The sequence below is a fragment of the Notolepis coatsorum genome, assembly GCF_963971535.1.
Source record: "Notolepis coatsorum genome assembly, chromosome: 19".
NCBI classification, from domain to species: domain Eukaryota; kingdom Metazoa; phylum Chordata; class Actinopteri; order Aulopiformes; family Paralepididae; genus Notolepis; species Notolepis coatsorum.
This window is the reverse complement of record NC_140183.1, coordinates 79,200,194-79,219,481: the sequence shown is the minus strand read 5'-3', so window position 1 is coordinate 79,219,481 and position 19,288 is coordinate 79,200,194. Positions and strand designations below refer to the sequence as shown.

Sequence of the window (19,288 nt, the reverse complement as noted above, 5' to 3'; positions counted from 1 at the left end):
GATGACCATGCAGTGTACGCCAATGTGTGACCTGAACAAGGATGACCTGGAGTGAACTGGCTGCGGACTTACTGTGGTGGAACCGGAGAGGTTAATTAATTCGCATGGTCAAATCTTCATGGTTGATACAAATTTATTGTTAAAGGAACACGCCAACATTTTGAGAGAGACAAGGAGATGGATACCAATTTCCTCTCTGTGCGTTCAGTAGAAAGCTATCTGGCTGCACGTTAGCCTAGCTTAGCACAATGAATGGAAGCGGAATTGACCGGTTAGCCTAGGCATTGTCCAACTAACACCTCTCCCGAAGGCTAACCGGTCATGTCCTAACATGCTTAGCACATTTTTTCCGTGTTCTTTTAAGGCATTACCAATCAAATACAATTTCAGGTTCAGGAGTTTGGTAGAGGATTTGATCTCTCTGGCCAGGAGAAGAACCAAGCTCCTCTCCAATTCTGTGAGCTTGCTACTTAAAGGCACACGCCAACATTTTGGGAAATTAGCTTACCGTTTTCTTCAGAAAAAGACAAGGCCTTGCATAGAATGCTAAGAATTCCCATTTGTCCACCATGTTGGAAGTATGTATTGATATGAGAAATATATCCACAAAATGTTATTACTGGATCGGCTGTGGAATGCCCTCCCCGACCATCTGAGAGCACCACAGTCCGTTGAGGTTTTTAAAAGGGGCCTAAAAACATTTCTTTTTAACAAGGCATTTGCCTGAATTATTCTTTTACTTTTAATTTGACTTCTATTCATTTTTATTATTATTATTTTTTTTTTATAAATTTTCTTCCATTTCATTGGTTGTTTTATTCATTTGAATTGTTTTTATTCTTTTAACTTTTTATCTTTATCTCGTGTAGCACTTTGAGATTTTCACAAATATAAAGTGCGGTACAAATTGAATTTATTATTATTATTATTATTATTATTATTATTATTATTATTAAACAAGTGACAGTGGAACATTAATATAATATTTTTCCAATGTTTTACCTACTCTACCACTGCACATAAATTAACTGTTGGTTACCAATGGTTACAGGCAGCCATGTTGGAAGAAAGCGGACTACACAAACATTCTGTATTGTATGTCTTTTGTCTAATTATCAAATTTGATACATTACTTGGATCAGGAAAATGTTACATGCTTTTAAATGCTTGAGTTGATGATATTCATAAATAGTTATTTCTACTGTGCTTGCTGTCGTCCACACGTGTTGATTACTATCCCATTGAAAGCTGAGTGCTCCATGTTTCTCTCTGATCAAAGAGTTTTCTTGGCTACTTTTCAGCCAAACCATTAAACAACTAAATGGGGTTCTGAGGCTTCTTTTAGAATTTCTTTTCTATGTCTGTCTTGGCGAAGAACTGGATTCCATACGTTCCAAAATTCCATTCCAATAATGATGTAGTATAGATTGATTGATTGATTTTATTTGACATGCATGAATTCAAGAAAACATCAAGGATGAGTCAAGACATATTTCCATTGTGGTCCTTGGTCTCAGACAGATAAGCAATACAAAACATGACCACAAATAACAATAATGACAAACTACATAGACAATGTCAATTTAAGTGCAGTACAAACATAGCCACAGACAACAATGTAACATAGACAACATTTTCATATATTTTTTAATCTAGTTTTTAACATTGTCGAGGAGCCATGATTTAACTTTTTTCTTGAAATTGTGTCGGCTACTAATACATTTATGCATGTATAAGGAGGTAGCGCCTTACAAATTTACAAATACCAGTGTTTGTTGAGGATAAATGGAAAGAATAAGAAAATACCAGAAACTAAAAGGTTATATTGTGCAACTAATAATATTTACAGTACTCATAAAATAACAAATATTACACCATTTACAAGGACAGATGACCAATGTGAAGATGGACTGTGGAGACACACAAGCAGGGGGGGGGGGGGGGGGAGGAGCTTGAATGATGCTAAAGGAATGAACTGAGTAAAAAAAAACTCTGAAGAGAATAGATTATCTAACTATGCACAAACAACAAAGAGATTGTGGACTCTGCCCAACATTATCATGGGAGATTGCCATATTGGTTGTGTTGGTGTCCATTGATCCTTAGTAGATTTCTTTTATTTCTTCTCCTTATCTTATCTTATCATTAAAAACATGTATTGGATTGTTTAAAGATCTTAAATGAAATTAAAATGTATTCAATATTAACATATAAGTCTGTCATCTCAATATATTTACCATATATCTCTAATATAATATAGGCAATAAGCCCTGTTCATACATTACTTTGACATGGGTCAACCCAGGCGTGTGCACGGTTGACTTAAAGACAATTCCAATACCTTATATATATATCGAGGAGGAGGCTTGATAGTCATGTTACGGTTGACTTAAAGACAATTCCATATACCTTATATATATATCGGGTAGGAGGCTTGGTAGTCATGGTAATATACAAATCTGAGATGCATAAAAGCTGTCTAGCCTTAGAACTCAGCTCTCCTACAAGTCTTAAATGGATATTTCACTTCAGTAGAACCTGTCAAAATGTACTTACAGTATCTCAAACCCGCTCTCTTTTCTTGATCTTGCAATCACAACTGTTGCTTTCCTCGGAATCCGGAGGGTAATATAAATTACAATAAAAATATATACGATACGATACGATATATTTGTATTCATACAAAAGACAAGCATCATACAGATCATGTTGTTATAGGTTGTGGTTGTACAAAAAGGAAAACCCCCAGAATAAGCTGCAGCCGCTGCTTTTGAACCCAGCAAAAACAAAATAAATAAATGCATCTATAACAACAGAACAAGACATGTTATATAGAACCAAACAAGACATAATAATAGAACATAACACAGTACAGACATGGTACAATATACTAGTTGTCATGTATTGGGTGTTGTGGTCTCATGATCGGGAACAGGTACGAGGGTATGTAAAGTGATGACATGATTGAGACCGGGTGGTTGAGAGAGGCATCAATGAACAAAGCCACTGCACTGACAAGAAGCCCCCTTTGCGCATGATCAAATCCAGGCTGCACCAACGGATTCAACATTAAACTAGGCACACAACAATGGCGACGTGGAATTTGAATTGCAATTTCTCAATTTCCAGCTACTGTATGTCAAGACGAAATATAGCCCACTGTTAGGAATCCATGTAAGAATGTTGAGTTCAAGTGTGGCACGGAAGAAGGAGACGGAGAGGGTGTTGCTCTTCTCGAATATGTGTTCCTTTATTATCAGAACCACTTTGAGCAATAACATATACTTTACAAGGTAAAGCAGGTAAATATTAGTAATACAAGGAAAGATACTGAGATAAACAACGTAATGAAGCAATAAGAGAAAAGGGAGGTGAGAGATCCAACTTCTCGACCTTAAGTAAAGATAACATTAAATCATGATAACGGATAACATGATAAAGTATTACTATAAAGGCCTCAATACAGCCAGCAGACCCAATCAGAACCAGTGACACAAACACAGGCAGGTGACAACAATCAGGATAATTACAGAGACAGCAGGTGACGACAATCAGGATAATTACAGAGACAGAGTGAGAATTCCAGGATGGCAGCAGAGCTTCCAATTCTGAATAGGGAGAGAAAGCCCAGACGTTACAGCCCACGTGTAGTCCAAGCATTATTACATATTTAGAAACAACAGCTAGGTATCTGGACGTCTACTAAGCATTCACTTTTAAGGCGAGACAGTACCCCCAAAATCTGATTTTGTTATATTTTGCTTCCTAAACATGTCTTCTATGAAACTAGTGACAATAAAACGTCAATAACACACATTTAGTTGTTTATTTTACTTCATTTTGCCTGATTGTATCCATAAATGTGCGCCTATTTAGGGAAGTGCCTCATTTGCATATATAAACATACAATTCTGAAAACTTGCAATATATGTTTTCTTAGTTTATATGTACATAACAAACTGGGAATGTTTCATAGTGATATCTATTCAAATATTTTCTTTGCCTATTAGGGGGTAGTTATGTCCTTCATAACAGTACCCTTCACTGTTATGTCCTTCATACAATGAACAGTACACTTGAGTTCTAATTTGGCCTGTGTGTGTGTGTGTGTGTGTGTGTGTGTGTGTGTGTGTGTGTGTGTGTGTGTGTGTGTGTGTGTGTGTAGGTGTGTGTGTGTGTGTGTGTGTGTGTGTGTGTGTGTGTGTGTGTGTGTGTGTGTGTGTGTGTGTGTGTGTGTGTGTGTGTGTGTGTGTGTGTGTGTGTGTGTGTGTGTGTGCGTGCGTGCGTGCGTGCGTGCGTGCGTGCGTGCGTGCGTGCGTGCGTGCGTGCGTGCGTGCGTGTGTGTGTGTGGTATATTCTAAGCACATACCTAAGGTTATTTACAGTACAATGAGGTTTGTTATCTGGAAGGAGGAAAGATTATAAGTGATAGAATGGTCTCCTCATCTGACTTCAAATATAGCCAGCAAGGAATAAACGTGCAGTCAAGACCACAGAGTTCTAATTCAAACTCGTGTATTTATTGCCGAGAGGCCCAAAGGTGAGAATGCAGCAGTTACATACTCTGATTTCCCCCAATAGTAACACATATTCTAATAATACGTTGGTCCAATTAGGTTTCTTGATTCTATATATGGAGTCTCCTCTGTTCCTTGGGTCCCAATCAGATGATCTTCTGGGGGGGGGGGGGGGGGGGGGTCCGCCCCTGTCCCTGTCCCTCCTCGGGGTATATGGGCTGGTTCCTGCAGCCCCCGTCGCTGTGGCTTCTTGATGACTTGGCATCTTCTTCCCCCCAGAGAGAATGGATTTGCAGTTCTCTTTTTCTTTGGTTTTGCCAGTTGAACACTAGAACCTTTTCTAATTTGTAGCTTTAATGTAATGAGTTACATATATATTCAGCATTAAACCAATGTGGCATTGTCTATATTTTAATACCAGATTCCCTATATAAAGTATACTGAATTAATAGTTCCTTGAATGTGTCACAAACAGTTTTAGCATGAGGGGGCTTTTATGACCTGCCCCTGTGTCTCCAACTGTTCTTCTAAATACAGTTGAGTAATCTGTTTGTGTGGGGGTTTGCCTGAAGGCTCCCCAGAATGTCACACAACACTGAAGCCTGATATTGTTTGTTCCAAACTAATTTATACATACATGGATTTGTTATGAAATACCAGTCAAGGATACCACATGTGAGAGAGAGGCAGAGAGAAAGTGAAAGAGAAAGAGTGACAGTCAATACAGTGTTTCAGTGCGTCAGTTGTGTTGAGTTTATTATTACTACACTGTTTGTTTGTAGCCTGTGTGTAGTTCTGTTCAGTTCAATAACATTATTATAACATTATTATTATGTTATTATGTTATTCAGTTATCAGGTATGTGTTTAGGATGTCTATTACTATTACTAATGGAATGGTTTGATTGGGTGTTGTGTTTGTAAATAGCAGTTTCAAATAAAAATGCATGACATTTTACAACTTTGAGGTTGTTTTCTGAAAAACTAGTTTTTATGCATTTTACTTACACACAAAGTCTTGGAACTCCATTTCCCTAGTACCTACACACACCAAACTTTCCACATTTCTTCCCATCCATATTATGCTTCTCGGTCTGGAGAGGTTTGTTGATATATCATTCATAGCCGGGTTTATAGTACATTTCATACCAAAACTAGGCGAAAATAAAAATATTTATGACAGTAGACACAGTATTTCCTGATATATGGGCTGACAGGGCAGGATTCATACACAACAGATTCCTACTTCACCTCCTCAGCAGTAGGAATATTAGAGATCAAGTCTGCATTTTGTTGTGAAGCAGTAGCTTGGTAAACTACAGGTTTAGATAGCTTCCCCAACCACTGACATGTTTATTCAGACAACATGTTCGACACAACCTAGTCTATGGAGGTCACAGCTGGCAGCCTGCTGTACCAAATGCCTGAAGTGTTATGAATGTATCCAAACAGTAGAAGACCTTGTGACCACAGCACCACAGAGTGCCAATATCTCACAGTATAACGCTTCTCACGAGCTGTTACTTTAATCTCGTTTTACTATAAAACATAAGCAAACACAATCTTAACAGGGGTGTTTATTTGAAAGCAACAGTCCTTTACCAAGCCAGTAAACTACAGCAACCACATAGAATAAGACATAGAATCTAATGACAAGCGTTCACTAATCCAGTGGTTCGGTGGTGTAGTGGTAAACACGGTTGCCTCACAGCAAGAAGGTCCTGGGTTTGATTCCCGCTTTGTGACCGGTTTGCCTTTTGGTGTGGAGTTTGCATGTTCTCCCCGTGCTAAGCAAGGCCCCCCCCCCAGAAAATTAGATAAACTTAATGGAAAAACAGATCGCTAATGCCGTCACGTCCCTGTTAATAAAACTTTCATTCAATCAATCAATCTGCACGGTGATTGATTGAATGAAATTTTTATTAACAGATTGCAGAATGGGTACAATACAGTACGGCTCAATACACACAATTGTTAAGGGGATGCAGACCAGAGAAAGACTTTTGTCTTGTTTACATCAGGGTCCCCTATTTTCAATTCATAATGAATTGTAAGTAAGGGTGCAACTTGCTCCGTGCAATCCATTCTTTGTGGATCTAGCCTGTGGGGTCGCTAAAGAAAAATCCTAAATAAAATGGGGTTGTGGTATAAAAAAGTTTGAGAACCCCTGGACTAGAAAATACTGAAGCTCCAACATACAAAGAACAAAAACAACTCAGTTTAAGTACTGGTGAGACAAAGAAAAGCACAGAGGACAAGCACAGAGGACAGGTTAAAGGGAACTCAAATACACAGTGACACAATGACAAACAAGACACACCTAGGGATAATTACAACTGGAGACACCTGGGAGGGGAAACGGACTAAAAAAGAACTACAGGAAACTAAACGAGGAACTAACGACAAGACAAGGAACCAAATAAAAAGCACAGGGGCAAACGAGACTAATACTAAACAGAGAACATAATACAAGCAGACTAGACCTAGATAAGAGAAACATAATACATGAAAATACGAAACACTGAACTAACAGGGGAACATGAAAAGGAGAGCAAAAGAGAGAGGGGAGAGAGAGAGAGAGAGAGAGAGAGAGAGAGAGAGAGAGAGAGAGGGGGGGGGGGGGGGGGAGAGCAAGAGATATAACAGAGAGAGACAGAGACGAGGATAACAAATGACCATCACAAGGGGAGTAGCAGAGCAGGGGAGAACAGTCCAGGAGGGGCAGTCCATGGTCAGACAAGAGGGACAGTCCATAGCCAGACAGGAGAGGCAGTCCATAGCCAGACAGGAGAGGCAGTCCATAGCCAGACAGGAGAGGCAGTCCATGGTCAGACAGGAGAGGCAGTCCATGGTCAGACAGGAGAGGCAGTCCATGGCCAGACAGGAGAGGCAGTCCATGGCCAGACAGGAGAGGCAGTCCATAGCCAGACAGGAGAGGCAGTCCATGGCCAGACAGGAGAGGCAGTCCATGGCCAGGCACGAGGAGCAGAATGTTACAGTTTCCACGGGGAATGCTAGCATGCTATATGTACAATCCCCCCCCCTCCTCCTCCTCCAATTTGTGTCCCAGCCACTTTCCAAATCAAACCTACATCCTTGCAAAGGAGGGTATTTATAAAAATTATTATTATTTCAAATTTTTTATTTTTTTTTTGTATCTACTTTTTTCTCCCATCCCAATTTCGTATTATCCAATTCTTCCCTCCCCTGTCACGAACGTTGGTAGACCATGCCTCCCACTGGTCGGCTGCAATGTGGACCAAGCCTTGCATCACGTGTCCCCTCCGGTACATGAGGAGGCAGCCGTCGCATCTTTTCACCTGTACAGCGCAATCTCTCAGTGGCGAGGAGTAACGCGTGGGAGGCTCACGCTGCCCCCGATACTTCCTGATTCTGCTGTACAGGCGCACCAACCGACCTGTCCACAGTCGCTGTCGCTGTCCACAACGTCCGATCCCCACCCAGCGGCTTTCCCACCCCCTAATACTGCCAATTGTATTAGTATGAACGACCAGCCAAGCCGGAAGCAACGCCGAGAGCTGGGCTCGAACCCAGCATATCCTGCGTTAGTGGCGAGCGCCTTGCCCACTGCGCCACTTAGCCGCCCCCAAATGATTATTATTTATTTTAATTTATTTATAAGTTAAGGCAGACGCAAGTCTCTAAATCCATGTATACATATTGAACCAAAATACAGCGGCAGCTCATTCACAAATCCACAGACTACTGTATTTCAGACAAATCCACTAAATAAAATAAACCATTCTGTTTGTAGTGTAACACTTCTGAGCAAATGTATCACTTCCATGTGTGAGGCTGCGAAACTGACAGGAAGCCAGAGGGGATATTCTCCTGTTCCTCGTACCTGGCTAACTGAGTTAGCCGGATAATTTTCAGCATAGCTTGACTTAAGCCAGACATTTCCGTTCCCAGACGTCGGATTTTCTAAGGTCGCTATGGCAACAGATCAGAAAGTTTGAACCTGGTCGAGGGCAGAGTTTAGTTCAGTTAGCTGGATAAACCGTGGCCACACCCTCGCAAAGAAATCCAAGCTCGCTTCCTGAAATAATTCTCACAGTCTAGATCCCATTATACCATTCTGAATTATGTTTTTGTGCTTCGTTTTTCTAGAGGGGGCTTTTGAAATGTAAAATAATAATTTGCTTAACGGAGCGCCCGGATTGTGTTTCATTCAAGCATACATTGAAGTGTCTATGCGTGGATTGTGGATATGAATTATGAGGAATCTGAATCTGTGGATTGTTTAATTGTATCACTGTCACTGTGACAGTGTCACACGTTATTGTGATATTGTAACTGGGTTTAAAATATATGAGGAGATGCGCTGTTTGATGGATTTGATGACTTGACGTGACGTTTCTGATGAATGAATTTGAGAAAATGCATTTATCTTTTCAAGCACTGTTATCTGATGATGAACATGCGGTGTCACTGGTATAAACCAAAGGTTAATCAATTCAATGAATCATGTATGGATGATGTCCAAAACAGATTAAAACCTGATTAATAGTGTAACTGCAAGCCTCCCTCCAAGCCTCTCTTTGGGAACCATGTATTTATATAGTACATAATACCTAAGCACATACAGTACAGATATCCTCATAATATAATTCATATCAATTAGATATACTATTTGGGCTTGTTTTTATCCTTATTCTGAAAGAGTTGAACAAATTATTTTCGCTAGCAAGATCTCATTTGATTATTCATTCCATTAAGCCTACTGCCAGCAGGCACATTTAAAGAAATATAATCTGATTGATTGGGGTAATGAGGGACTTAAAATTTGCCTATGGATTATGCATTTAATTTGTCTGCGAGGGCCGAGGCTATTGAGCCGTACTGTATTGTATACCCATTCTGCAATCTTGTTAATAAAGTTTTAAATCAATCAATCAATCAATGCCGTTAGAAAATCAGGATTTCTGTGATCGACACCTGCTGTCTTTTCAGGTGAGGCGGCCGCGCGCAATTATCCTGCGTATCAAGTCTGGTTCGAATTAATGAGACTGAATCAGGGTTCGAGGAACAGGGAAAGCGCGGATTCAAACATCGGGTTAATTGAATCTGGATAATGGGACTTTTGATCGACTTAGTTGAACCAGATTCATTTGAAATGAGGACTGTGAGACTCAACCACGTACAACACAGAATAATGCATCTTCAACATAATTTACCTATCTCAAACTCACTCTTTTCTTGATCCTCCGATCTGGTTTGTCCGAGGGAAGCAACAGTTTGAGAGGGTTTGAGGTCAATTGTATGTGGTTGAGTATACTGTTCTCCTTTCAAATGATTGAAAATCTTAGTGTAGCCTATCTTTAAATAATGTCAAGTATAAATCACATTCAGATGTGTTTTATTTTTAAACTATCTACATTTACATATATAGTGTCAGCTTGATCCATGTCGCCCATGTGACCAGTGATAATCTGCAAAGAGAAAAGTTGGATTTAGGTATAAAATTTAAATAAATCTAAATGTTGAAAGCAATTCGTCTTGATTTAGCTTCATTCATCTGATATTAAATATAGAGTGTTTGGTCAGTAACATGGGTCTCCCAGTCCCTCCACTCTGCAGTAAACATAACATGTATTTTCTGGTATCCAATCAGGAGAGAGAACCCTAGATATTTATTTCACAAAATCTTGCCAAGCCAAATTTGCTCACTGGTAATTATTTTACTTGTTTCATATTTGCTTAAATTGTATTTCATATTTTTCTCTCTCATGATTGGCTACAGTGGGACAGAACATTTATTTTCTGTTTACTACAGAGTGGAGGGACTGCCCATGTTACTGACCAGACAATCTATCAGTGATGGCTGTCGGAGTGTAGAGCTATTATTTTAACATGTAGACCACTTATTTTAACAAAGAAAATACCACTTACAGCACCTTTAAAACAAACAGATGTTGACGTGTTACCTGAGCATTGGCATAAATAGGTTCATCAGTGACGCCTGGGTGAGAGATTTGCTTGTTCTTGTCTTCTTTGTTGGGAAATGTATCTCTAAGAGGATAGAAAAAGAGTTGTGTCACATTTCCTCTCTCTGAAAAGTCACAGTAAATAATGGAGAAGAAACATTTGCACAATACTGTTCAAATTGCGAACACAGCATCTTACAAATAATTTGTAAGATACATGTTGAGAGAGAGATGTGCAACAAGCCTGAAACAAACCCCTTGGCTTTGGTTGGTGCTCCGCTAAAATTAGCATAATATCCAGAGTCCTCTCTGTTAACTGATTGGGACCTGAGAAATAAACATCAAGGAGGTAAATTGGAATGACTGATCAATCATATACAGTATCCACACTTACAAAGAATAAGTTGAGCACATCATTCGAATTCTTAACTTAAAACTCTGTTTCAAATTCAGTTATCTTATCACTGGTTGAAAGCACCATGTTTAGTTTTAGTTCGATTTATGGACATTAAGTTGTATAAAATATGTGTGTATACTAGTGCTTACTCACTGAGTCCCATGGTTGGAGTCCTGGCAGGGTTATGAGAGAACCGGGAAGCTTTAGACCGACAGCAAATGGGGATTCAGGGGATTCCAAAGAGGTTTTACCCATTTCCAACACAAAACCACAGTCCTCCAGTATTTTGAAACAGCTGATAGGCCGCGTTTACCTGTGAACCGGCTCCGGCATAATATGTAGTATTACACTGCCTTTATTCAAGAAACAAAATAGTCCCAAGTGATAGAAGAATCTGAAATGCTGGAGGACCGTGGGTTGTTAGAAATGGGAACCTTTTTGCCTGCATGTTGTGGTGTAGATTAAAACGTTTTGGTTTTGGACCCTGTTTGCTTTCCAGTTCACTCGGAACCTAGCCAGAACTCCGAACATGGGGATGTAAGTTAATAGCTTTGTATCGACTATACACTACTGGCAAGTATACAACTTAATGTCCAAAAATCTAAACTATCCCTTTAACTATGAAATTAGTTAACATCTATTCACCTTTTTTGTTTTCTGTAACAAACCATCCCCATTATGACAAGAATGAGAATCATGACTGCGGCTATTGGAACGCAGCTGGCAATGTATATGGTTATTGTTGTCTTCTGCTGCACAGGAACTGTGAATAACGTTTAAATGTAGATAACATTAATGTAGGTACAATTGGCTGCTTTCATTCAGTATATCACTGTGAACAATTATCTATTATCTTCACGTAAGAGTCTTCAAATATAGTTGCACTTGTAACCTGGTGAAAATAAATTTAACTATTCTTTGAAACCAACCCTGCGAGGAGGCTAATGTCTCCGCTGTGACTGGGAGTGGGATGGTAGTTGTTGTGGAATCTGAAAAGTCTGAAAAACACGCATCATGTATTTTACTTAGCCATTTACCATCTGGAACACGGCATCTTAAAATGGTTCATAAAAGAGCTTCCAAAAAGTATAAAGGTGAATTTTAAGAATGGAAATCTACTAAAATCTTCTGTGACTTACAGAGCTATCATGGAATGGAACTCATTGCCAAGCTACTTAGCTGAAATAGAATCCAAGGCTACCTTTAAGAGGAAGTTAAAGCCCAACCTCTAGGTTAAACCCTACTGATCAATTATGGGTAGTTTACATCATTGGTATATAATTTCATTATTTAATGGATGTCGGGATATGTTGTTAGCACAATAGCTACCAAGCTAAGCTATGTTATCTACTAACGTTATAAACACTATGTGTACAACGACACAATGATTTACATTATTACAAATATGGTAACGTGGTTGTGGCTTTTACAAATAGTGGTTAGCTTTAGAGATGAATGGATGGCTATAATCACGGAGCAATAGTGAGGTGAAACAGATACATTTCCATTCGGCTAGTAGTAGCAAGCATATATCTATGGTAGCAAGGCTCTCTGCCTGCCACTAGCTGTGTGACTCTCAGCGCCCCCTGGTGAGCCCCCTGGTGAGCCCCCTGGTGGAGATGCTTCCAGCTGCAGACCTGAAGACCAGCGCTTACAAGCCCCGCACATACAAGCACCGCACATAGCAACCCCTCGCTTCCATTGGCTGATTTTGGTGACGTGATTTTTGCACGTTGCACTGCGGGATTGATTGATTGATTGATTGAAAACTTTATGGTGACGTGATTTTGTGTCACGTTGCACGTTGCACTGCGGGATTGATTGATTGATTGATTGAAAACTTTATTAACAGATTGCCGTATGATTTGGGTCACGTTGCACTGCGGGATTGATTGATTGATTGATTCATTGATTCATTGATTGATTGATTGATTGATTGAAAACTTTATTAACAGATTGATTGATTGATTGAAAACTTTATTAACAGATTGTAGAATGGGTACACGTGACCTGACCGATTGATTGATTGATTGATTGATTGATTGATTGATTGAAAACTTTATTAACAGATTGCAGAATGGGTACAGTGACCGATTGATTGATTGATTGATTTATTGATTGATTGATTGATTTATTGATTGATTGATTGAAAACTTTATTAACAGATTGCAGAATGGGTACAGTGACCGATTGATTGATTGATTGATTGATTTATTGATTGATTGATTTATTGATTGATTGATTGAAAACTTTATTAACAGATTGCAGAATGCAGTACAGCTCAATACACACAATTGTTAAGGGGATGCAGACCATGCAGTACTGTTACATTTGTGACATACAGTAAATATATACAAGGGGGAGGGAACTGTACATTTATGATGAATTGAAAATGGGGGACCCTGATGTAAACAAGACGGAAGTCTTTCTCTGGTCTGCATCCCCTTAACAATTGTGTGTATTGAGCTGTACTGCAGATATATTTCAATTGCCTTACTTATTTACATAAGTATTATAGGCCTACAGCAGTATTGTACAGACAGTCTGTGTGAAGTCTGTGTGGTTATCCAGCTGCACAAAGGCAGAGCAAGAGGCTCTACAGAGGGTGGTGAAGGCGGCAGGCAGGATTGTCGGGACTCCTCTATCAAACATCACCTCCGTCTTCACCTCCCGCTGCCTCCACCGCTCCAAGTGTATCATCAAGGACCAGTCTCACCCAGCACATCACCTCTTTCAGCTCCTTCCCTCAGGGAGGAGATACCGGTCCATACATGCCAAGAGTTAAAGATTTAAGAACAGCTTTTTCCCCCAAGCAGTCAGACTGTTAAACGCTCATTGACTGTCCCCTCACGTGCACCATGCACTTACCTGGACTTGATAATCACTGTTACCACTCATCATGCACTTTATTTAAAATATTCTGTTATGTACAGTGTTATATGTGTTTCATGTATGTATATATTGTACTACGGTCTGTGGGAGCTCCCCTGAAATTTCACTCACGGTCATATAAGAGTTTTAATGTAGACGGTTTTATTAATGAAATGTTGGGTATAAACTGGGAGGAGGTATGTTGTGAGGATGACCCAGAGGTTGCACTGGACTTATTTATGTCAGAAACAAATCAGCCCCATGGATAGATAGTAGCTTTTAATGAATTTTAATGAATGAGAGAGACATACTGTAGCCAAAAAAGCATCAGTGTGTTCCAGTTCTGCAGATGACAGACAAAAGTACCGTTCCTTACGTAATCAAGTCACAAAGTTAAATAAGGTGAGAAAAAGGGAATATTTTAAACCATGGTTATATGATGTGAGAAATGATGGTAAAAATCTATGGAATGTTTTAAATCAAATTATGGGTAGAAAATCCAATGTCTGTACACCTTTTGTTGAGTCATATGGAATTGTCCTAACCAAACCATGTGATATTGCCAACCATTTTAATGATTTTTATGCAAGTAAGATATCTCAGCTCAGGCAGGGAATGCACATCTCAAACAATACAAAATCAAATGACATAATTAAGAATATCATAATGAAAGATAAAGGGTGTACATTTGATTTTCAACAGGTTGAGGTTAGTGATATTGAAAGGTTACTCCAGGCTCTACCTGATAGCAAGTTAGCTGGCACAGACAACTTGGATAGTAAATTATTGAGAATTACTGCTACGATCATAGCAAGTCCAGTGTCATATTATTAATAGATGTATACAACGTATATGTACATTACATTTTCTATATTAGGTCTGGAGTTGCCCTCATTAAAAACTGATTTGGAGTCTTTGGGTAAAGGAGTAACCTTAGCCTCCTTCCATATCTTTGGACATAGTCCCACTTGTATACATCTATTAATAATATGACACTGGACTTGCTATGATCGTAGCAGTAATTCTCAATAATTTACTATCCAAGTTGTCTGTGCCAGCTAACTTGCTGTCAGGTAGAGCCTGGAGTAACCTTTCAATATCACTAACCTCAACCTGTTGAAAATCAAATGTACACCCTTTATCTTTCATTATGATATTCTTAATTATGTCATTTGATTTTGTATTGTTTGAGATGTGCATTCCCTGCCTGAGCTGAGATATCTTACTTGCATAAAAATCATTAAAATGGTTGGCAATATCACATGGTTTGGTTAGGACAATTCCATATGACTCAACAAAAGGTGTACAGACATTGGATTTTCTACCCATAATTTGATTTAAAACATTCCATAGATTTTTACCATCATTTCTCACATCATATAACCATGGTTTAAAATATTCCCTTTTTCTCACCTTATTTAACTTTGTGACTTGATTACGTAAGGAACGGTACTTTTGTCTGTCATCTGCAGAACTGGAACACACTGATGCTTTTTTGGCTACAGTATGTCTCTCTCATTCATTAAAATTCATTAAAAGCTACTATCTATCCATGGGGCTGATTTGTTTCTGACATAAATAAGTCCAGTGCAACCTCTGGGTCATCCTCACAACATACCTCCTCCCAGTTTATACCCAACATTTCATTAATAAAACCGTCTACATTAAAACTCTTATATGACCGTGAGTGAAATTTCAGGGGAGCTCCCACAGACCGTAGTACAATATATACATACATGAAACACATATAACACTGTACATAACAGAATATTTTAAATAAAGTGCATGATGAGTGGTAACAGTGATTATCAAGTCCAGGTAAGTGCATGGTGCACGTGAGGGGACAGTCAATGAGCGTTTAACAGTCTGACTGCTTGGGGGAAAAAGCTGTTCTTAAATCTTTAACTCTTGGCATGTATGGACCGGTATCTCCTCCCTGAGGGAAGGAGCTGAAAGAGGTGATGTGCTGGGTGAGACTGGTCCTTGATGATACACTTGGAGCGGTGGAGGCAGCGGGAGGTGAAGACGGAGGTGATGTTTGATAGAGGAGTCCCGACAATCCTGCCTGCCGCCTTCACCACCCTCTGTAGAGCCTCTTGCTCTGCCTTTGTGCAGCTGGATAACCACACAGACTTCACACAGACTGTCTGTACAATACTGCTGTAGGCCTATAATACTTATGTAAATAAGTAAGGCAATTGAAATATATCTGCAGTACAGCTCAATACACACAATTGTTAAGGGGATGCAGACCAGAGAAAGACTTCCGTCTTGTTTACATCAGGGTCCCCCATTTTCAATTCATCATAAATGTACAGTTCCCTCCCCCTTGTATATATTTACTGTATGTCACAAATGTAACAGTACTGCATGGTCTGCATCCCCTTAACAATTGTGTGTATTGAGCTGTACTGCATTCTGTAATCTGTTAATAAAGTTTTCAATCAATCAATCAATAAATCAATCAATCAATAAATCAATCAATCAATCAATCAATCGGTCACTGTACCCATTCTGCAATCTGTTAATAAAGTTTTCAATCAATCAATCAATAAATCAATCAATCAATAAATCAATCAATCAATCAATCAATCGGTCACTGTACCCATTCTGCAATCTGTTAATAAAGTTTTCAATCAATCAATCAATCAATCAATCAATCAATCAATCAATCGGTCAGGTCACGTGTACCCATTCTACAATCTGTTAATAAAGTTTTCAATCAATCAATCAATCTGTTAATAAAGTTTTCAATCAATCAATCAATCAATCAATGAATCAATCAATCAATCAATCAATCAATCCTGCAGTGCAACGTGACCCAAATCATACGGCAATCTGTTAATAAAGTTTTCAATCAATCAATCAATCAATCCCGCAGTGCAACGTGCAAAAATCACGTCACCAAAATCAGCCAATGGAAGCGAGGGGTTGCTATGTGCGGTGCTTGTATGTGCGGGGCTTGTAAGCGCTGGTCTTCAGGTCTGCAGGTGGATACTATTGCCCTGGTGACCAATACCTGTTGTGACGACATTACATGTGCACGTTATAAACCATTGATTAAAATATGCATGTGCATGTTGATTGTGTTGGGCAGACAAAATGTTTTTTGATAAAAACGCTAAAACTGGGTCAATTTCAATACTTATTTTTTCCCTTCTTCATGAAAGCCACTGTTGGCCTAGTCCACATTGTTTATTGAACAAAAATACAACGTGGAGGTTGACCTTTAAAGTGCCATCTGCTGATGAGCATGCACTGAGCCATTATGGCAAAGAGGTGAAAACCAGTTGACTGTTGGTTGTGTTTAAGTTGATGGCAGTGAGTGCTGCTCAGGAAGCACTATTGGTTTGATTTTAGTTATTTTAGTTATTTTAGTTATTTTAATTTAAGGCTTTTTGCTGGTGGATATCTTGTACAATATCATTCTAACTGATGTTGATAGTGATGTACTGTAATTGATGATGTGACTGATGTTGAGGTTGATGTAATGTATTGATGTTGATGTTGATGTTGATGATGATGTAATGTATGTATTGATGTAATGTAATGTAATGTATTGAATGTTGTTGTACATTTGTGCGTGCCGGACCCCAGGAAGAATAGCTTTTGCCCAGTGCAAAAGGTAATGGAGATCCTAAATAAACATAAACACATTACCTGGGACTGAGACGTCTGGGATGGAACGGAACCCTGTTAGGGAAAGGTTGTACGATGTAAACTTGGCAATTCCTTTTACTCAGGGCAAATTAATGTCCCTGTACAGGAAGAATTTTAAAATAAAACTGTCTGTACTTAAATCCTTACCTGATTGGTCTACACGGATGGAGACTTGGTTGATTCCCCTGAAACTGTATTTATCAGCTCCTGTATTAATTCTCAAATAGATGGGACCCACATTATGTTCAATACGTGTGATCAGAAGGGAGCAGTTTCCTTTATTGATATCACCCACTAGGAAGGTCTTTCTTCTGTACATCTCATTAACGAATGAATGATTTGGATGAAAGATGAATTCATTCTTGTCGATGTCATCGATAATTAACTTGGTTTTCCCAACTAGTTTCCAATACACCTTTACATTGTTTCCTGGCTGTGGATAGGTAAAAGTGCATGGTATGGTCACATTAGAATGCAATGTCGCAAGAACCATTGGTGGGACAATAACTTGCCATGGCTGACCTGTGTCGAGGAAAAAACAAAAAAACAGTTATCACTGTTGAAGACAGTGTTTTAAATGTACTCTGAGATTAACATTAAACACAAATAAATGTGTCTGCGTGAAATAAAGGACAACTGTGCCACGTACCATTAGCACCGGAAGTCAAGATCAATATGAGGCCCATCTCAATCAACGTTTGCACTTTCATCTGATCCAACAGAGACAATAAAATGTCCATGTTAAAAAATTAAAATAAAAGAATAACGGATACCTCAAGCAAGTTAATTCAGCCGTACAAAAATAACTGTGACTATAGCTAAAGGTACCAAAAGCCGATCACCACGACCATAACATCTGGACAATTTGACTTGATTTGATCTTTATTTATCTCAAACACAACAAACATACAAAATCACAGTGAAGACTAAATGTAAACAAATGAGTCCATCTTCATCCATAAAGAAACAAAACAAGGATGAGTTGGGGAAGGGGCAGAAGGAAGCACAGCTTATCTAGTCCTGCCCCTTTCTTACAATATTATGACATTTAAAATAAAACCCTCTTACTACATAAAAGAGAGAAAATAATAATAAATAAAAAGGTTTAAAAACAACAAGACAACCATTATTTTTTTTGTTTTGAATAAATCAAAACATTCCCCGAGAGCAACTTTCATCTCAGTGCTTTTTTGTATATATTTTTTAACTGTGCAATATTATTACTCTGATTCGTTTCCACTTGTAGTCCATTCCATAAAGCTACCCCACATACTGAAATGCACATGCTTTTAAGAGTGGACAGTGAGTCAAATTCTAGGACGGAGAGGATACTCACTGTAGGAGGAGAGAACCCTTGACACGATGCTACAGTTCCGATGATGAGAACCAGAGTTGAACGTGTAAGCAACAGGTTGCAATTTTAACAACCTACAGTATGCCTTCTTTTTTGTTGGTGTCAAAATTCTTGGGCGTATTTCCTGTTACTTAACAGTAGTTGAGTGAACAAGGAAGTTAGGGGCAGATTTTAATCGGTGGGACTTTCACCCTCAAAGTTACTGCTGTGCCAAAGTTATTTAGTTAACGTGTTGATCATGTAATTTGAGGACAAGTGAAACTCCCACTCTCACTGCGACAATACACAGAAGGTTAACCCTTTCACTGCCACCCGACAGCAGGTTAACCCTTTCACTGCCACACTACATAAGGTTAACCCTTTACTATCACACTACCGACGGTAACCGACGGTAGTGTGATAGTAAATGGTTAACCTTCTGTAGTGTGGCAGTGAAAGGGTTAAAGGCTTTACATCACAAGTTTGCATTTTCCAAGCGAAATACAGTAGATATGTTGTTACATTCAGTAGTACATTTTGACTGTTTTGAAACTTGTTTTTAC

The 19,288-nt window shown here is 39.0% G+C and overlaps 1 long non-coding RNA gene across 1 annotated transcript; it reads right to left on the bottom strand.

Annotated features, from left to right (window-relative positions):
* Window positions 1-9,852: 9,852 nt before the first annotated feature.
* On the bottom strand, window positions 9,853-17,653 carry LOC311246377. The gene is made up of 7 exons (XR_014620801.1): window positions 17,540-17,653; window positions 17,393-17,425; window positions 11,791-11,859; window positions 11,507-11,624; window positions 10,720-10,791; window positions 10,465-10,549; window positions 9,853-9,969 (listed from the first exon to the last, which is right to left on the bottom strand). It is a non-coding gene; the product is annotated as an uncharacterized lncRNA (long non-coding RNA).
* Window positions 17,654-19,288: the final 1,635 nt, after the last annotated feature.